This window comes from Heterodontus francisci, chromosome 17 (genome assembly GCF_036365525.1).
Source record: "Heterodontus francisci isolate sHetFra1 chromosome 17, sHetFra1.hap1, whole genome shotgun sequence".
Taxonomy (NCBI): Eukaryota; Metazoa; Chordata; class Chondrichthyes; order Heterodontiformes; family Heterodontidae; genus Heterodontus; species Heterodontus francisci.
In genome coordinates, this window is record NC_090387.1 from 35,453,630 (window position 1) to 35,459,629 (window position 6,000).

Here is a 6,000-nt window from a genome sequence, read left to right on the forward strand (position 1 = left end):
GGAGGAGCGGGGAAATCAATATTTATTGCATGTGGGGATGGTGGGAAGGGGTTGAAGGGCAAAAGATGGAAGGGTGGGGGGAGAAGTTCGGGTATTTGAACAATCAACTGATGGTCATTTCATTGCCTGAAATGACCATTAGGGGGGTTGGTGAAGGGCCTCCATCACTTATTTTTAGATGTATTAAAAATAGTTCATATGTACCCTTTAAAAATTAAATTTATCTGTATTACTAATGGCAGTGGCGTCTACGTGGTGGCGCCAGACGCCGTTGCCGGGGACGCGGAGGCCGCCCTCTCTAAGTCATTGAGGGTGGCCACTCTGCCCCCTCTATTTAAATGAGTGGCAGCGCACTCATAAAATTCAGCCCACTATAACAAAAAGTATATAATAGTATAGGCTCAAAATGCAATGCATTTATTCTACCATCGGGAGTGACAGGAAGAAACTGGAGGTTGGTTGACACTTGCAATTGACACAAGGAAGTTCCTGATGTTAACTGTGTCAGGGTGTACACGAAACACATTCCAGGGAAGGAATGATTGGTAGATGCGCCCAAACATTACCTTTGACATCTGACCTTCCCCCTCCAAACTGCACAAAGTTTAAGGTGCAACCCTTCCCACCATTCCCTACACCCATTACATTTATTTAACCCTGGTTTTCACCCCCCACCCCTGCACTGACAAACCTACCTCCTCCCCCCACCCCCACCAGCGTGGTGTCACATTTCCCCAGATGAGGATCTGAAGGCGTGGGAGCACCGGCAGCCACGCCGAAGATCATGCCTGGGCCCTCAAGATCAATAGGTATGTGTAATTAAATGTATTCATTGATTTGAATATGTTAATGGTGGTCCTGTCGCCCAGCAGCGGGGGTGCTGCCACGGAACCTTGCAGCCGCTGGGAGGATCGGGCCAGGTCCTCCCGGCGTCGATGTCCGTGGCAGGCCTCATCTGGAGCCATCTTCAGGCCCTCCCCTGCATGGAACCCGATGCCTGGGGAGAACAAAATTCAACCCTAAATGTTTGAGACATCCCTTTAAATACATAAGGTCAATGCAGCATCCTTAACATTAGTAATGCTCTGAGAGATCACTCTTGGTGAAAAGTTAACCCCTTACTTGGAACTTCATTCAGTTTTCAGATAGATGTGGAAATAGAAAGGAGTGTTGTGTTTGACTGTTGTGTGTAATGCCAGAAGGAGTCCTCTGGCATTAACTGAAAAAAGAACAATACAGTATTTGGGTTGTGAAACTTTTTGTTCAGAAGGTCTGTGTAAGAAAAAATGTGAATCAAGCTGGGATATAAAGCAGAGTGTAGGTAATTTCTGTTGGTGCAACTGAAGACAGTACGCAAAGCAGGAAAGATGTGAAATCCGTGAAATAGATTGAGCTGACACAATACTAGACCTAAAGCAAACTGTGGAGATGGGGATGGCTATCAGAGAAGAAGAGATGAGGCACATCAACAGAGGGGAAATGAAATATATGCACAATTAAGTTTAATTCCTTTTGTGTGTGTCAAGATGGTTCTACTGCAGAATTCCTGACTGGCAGCATTTCGTTCACTTATTTGACTTATACTGTCTGTTAAGTGCAGAATAATCTAAAAATTATTTCTGGATTTTTGCCAGTTTCTGCTTTATATCTTCAGGTGCAGTTACACCACAACTGTAATGTCAGTGTGAAGTGGCTTACTTTGCATTGACACTGCGTTAAAGTGTAAGTGAAGTATAAATCTGGAGCCAGGGCCCAGCTTGACACCAAACCAAAACAGAATGAGATTTTTAGGGTCTCAGTATTTTGCTTCGCTGTCAGGCCAGCACGAAGGTCCGATTTGCAATAAACAATAGAGTCGGTAGAAGTGGAAATCACTTCTCACTAAATACTAAACCTGCAGTATAAATGCAGTCTAGATAGCTGTCTCAAAAAGCAAAATATTGCAGCTGCTGGAAATCTGAGCCAAAAACAAAAACTGCTGGAGACACTTAGGCAGCAGCTGTCGAAAGAGCACAAGTCAGTTGAAACTTTGGGTGAAGAACTCTTCCTGAGAACTGTTTCTTAGATGATGGAAGTAATCTTAACCCAATCCTTCCCGTGGAAAACGTATGAATTAAAAAAATTATTTCCCATTTCCAGCTCAATACTTTGGTAATAGAAAGACAGTAATAAAAATGAAAACATATGCTTGAATTTTGAAGGTTAGCTTTAAATATTTCTACATTTTTCAGTAGTTCTTGCATTTCTAACTTATGAAATAGCCCTCCAGGAAAGTTGTATCCAATTTAAATTTATAATGGTTCTGTAGTGAAGCAAAGGCCAGAATTTTACCATCGGCAGACGGGAGCCATCCACAGACTGAAAGGTTGGTGGCGAACCTGCCTTTGCCTGGCCTGGGGATCTGATCCACATTTTGTGGTCACCAGGCCTTTAATTGGTCTGAGGCGGACTTCCACCTTATTGAGGCAGGAAGTCCCGCCTAATGGAGCTGCCGGCCAATTTGTACCAGCAGTGCCACCGGAAGCGGTGGCCGCTGCTGGGACTGCAACACAGTCATCGGAAGGAAGATGTCGGGGAGCCCCAGAATGAAGGTAGGTTTTTGGGGCCTCGCCGTGGGTGATCGGTCGGGCCCCGGCGAGGCATGGGGTGTCGATTGGAGGGACGGGGGGCATGTTGGGTGTTGGGGGTGGTAGGGGCATCATGGGCGGCCCTCCCTCAGGCCGTCAGAAAGCCGCCTACTTTTGTCAGGCGGCTTTTCTCGAGCCTGGACCGCCCGACTGGCCAAGGGTAAAATCCCCGTGGCAGTGGGCAGAAGCCCTTAAGTGGCTGTTAACTGCCACTTAAGGGCATTGATTGGCCTGGGGCAGGCCATTTTCCGCTGACGCCACATTACGTAAAGTGGTGGCAGAAGCGGGAGCAGGTCAGGAAGGTGACCCCGAGCCTCCCGCTCCATTTTACGCACCATCCCCCCGCCCCACCCCCACCACCATCCCGCTCTTTGGGGGTGGGGGCGTAAAGTTCTGGCCACTGAGTTATACATAGACCAGACCTCTGGTGCTTTTGCCTTCCAAATAGAATACCAAAGACCATGAGCTACCTTCATTCCTCATTAGGAATCTTTAACTTTGTCACTGGTTGGTCTTTTCAAATGTATCTGTTCTGTAAATAGCTTCAAATAATGCCTGGGTTAGAGTCTCAACAGAGGTCTATTACAAGGACTTTGAAGACTTTTAAGGGTCACAAATACATTTCTTAGCTGAATAATCTGAACGCATTTTACAATGTCTAACACCTTTGCAACATAGTTGTTAGCCCTGCAGGTCATTGCTGCTTTTAATACAAACTGCAAGAGAAGTCTTTTTGCACCAACTAGTTTACAGTCTGAGATTCACTGGAATACAATAACACTGCAGTAATACTATAATTATACTAACTCTGGCTTTCCGCATAAAACAACACAGTGCTTAGTCAGCGATTGCATTAAGTTTAAGAGCAAATACTACACAGTTAAGTCTATTCCTATTTCTGTTAGATCTTGTTTATTTTCGATTTGCAGGATTGAATTTATGTTTGTCTCCATATAAGCTCACGTTGATAGTTCCCGAAAATTCCTGTTGCTGCAATTTGAAATATAACCACAGTGACACAAAGCATGATATCTACAGGATCTTTCTTGTGATGTGAAATCTCATCAGAGTGCTTTAAAACTCTATCAGAATGCAACATGTCAGAATAACACATGTAGACAATTCATTGGATCTGTAAAGCAGTTCACAGCTCATTTCAACTTCATCAGGGCAAAATATTAAATTGTTTAACATTTCACTAGATAGTACTGAAGAAAGCAGAAATTAGGTTTGCCCTTAATTATATTCACCATAATTAAATCTAAATCGTATTATTGATACGCTGTGGCTTTGTGTATCATTTATTTACATAATACCAATTGTTCTGAAGTTCATCAGACGTTTTTAAAAATTAAAATTACAGTCATGTGTCCTACACAAAGCTGCTGATATATGTGGGTGTATGATTAGCTGTTACAATAAGCCAATCAGATTTTTGACACAACATATTATGACACCGGACATATCAATTATCTGCTGATGTCATGACAACATCAGTCAGCTGCAGATTTGTTTCCCTCATTTTTCTCTTCAGTTGAGCAATATTAATTAAAATTCTCAAGAATACACTAGAAAAGTGACTAAAGCAGCAGTGCATGCCAATCAGATCAGATAGGAACATCTCCTGTCGCCATTTCTGGTGAATTCTGGTTAACATACCACATTCTGTGCTGAATTTAGCTAATACAACTCTCCTGGAGTCCAGGCACATGCACCAAATGACTTCTATGACTATGTAAAGATATTGAAAAGTTTTTAGGTCCTCGAGGAACATAGATGTGAATAAGAATTAAAAAGGCCTTTTTGAGTTCACCTCAACCATGTCCACTTTCTCATCATGTGTTTTAATAGTACTGTCCAAATTTCCTATTGACTCCAAATCTTTTAATATCTAATTTTTTTCCCTAGTTTTTGAAAATCTCTTGTCGCAACCAATGATTTATAGGAACGTTGCACGTTTGATAAGTGATCATTTTGTTTTTCACACCAGCAGTTACCATAAAAGCATCACTTGTCTTCTCTCCAACCTCTATGATTCTTTGCTTCTGCAAGTCTCGGATGAAACTGCGCTTCTCGCCTGGAGGTAATATTCCTCATCAGTGCTCAGGCAGTAAACTGAAGGAATGGATCTCACTCACACCCCACTGAGCCCCCTCCCAACCCCCCGCCCCACCCCACCCCACCCCATTGACTTCAATGGAAATGTAAGTCGGGTGACTTCAATTAATGGGCAAGTGATCCACTCCAGCTTAGTATCCTGGAGGTAAACATTACTCCCAATGATTCTTTGCATCACTGGAAGGACATGGAGTTATATCCGCATTTTAATTTTGCTCATGATCCAGATAATAAAATAGAAATTGAGTTGGTAATTGAGAAACAGCCCTTATCTTTCAATAGGCACTTCCAAATTCTAATTGAGTTCAACAATTTCAGACTATAATCCCTGCCCCACTTTGTTTCTTTTTTCTTTGCAGGTTTCAGTTTTACTCTCATTTTTCTCTTGTTTTTACTTTTGGACGGCAACTGTTTATCATTCTGCCATTCACACCTCCTCTAGACACATCTTTTATTTCTTTACTTGTCCCATTACCACTCCCTTTGGCCCTGCACCACCAACAGTTTAGTCATTTAACTTCTCTTGTCTTCCACCCTATCCTTCCTTTTTGTTCATTTTCCACCCCCCCCCCCCCCCCCCTTTCACTTGCTTAAAGCCTATTACATTTCTAATTTTTCCCAATTCTGAGGAAAAATCATCGATCTAAAATGTTGGGCTGGATTTTTCCAGGGGGCTTATGAACCCTGGTGACCGGCTGAAAAGTCAGAACAGTCACTCGTTGTGATCTTCCCCAGGGCAGCCAATTAATTGCCAGAGGGCGGGCTCGCTGTTCAATTAAGGATGGTGGGTCAGCTCTCAGAGCTTGAGAGACAATCAGAGGCCTTCCAGCTTGAAAGGAGCAATAGGCTGCAAGGGAAGATAAATGAAGGAGAGGGTGGTTCAAAATGGAGGCGTTCTCCAGCTTTTTAAAAGTTTACATTGTTAAACTGTTAAACAGTAAGACTGTCCCCGTCTGCCTGTGGGGACCTGGAAGCCAACTGGAAAACCCCAGTCGGCCTCCTTTAATTGGCCTTAAGTGGCCATTAACAAGTTGGATGAGCTACCCGCTTTGTGCGGGTGGGTAGCCCTGCTGCACCCGGCCCACATCCCACCTCCAGGAAAATGGCCCGGGGGCAGGATGGAGCCGACAAACCCGCACGCAGGCCGGCAGTGCTATAGCCTTGTCAGGGGGATGAACTCTGTTTTTCTCTCCACAGATGCTGCCTGACATTTCCAGCATTTTCTGTTTTTATTTCAGATTTCCAGCATCTGCAG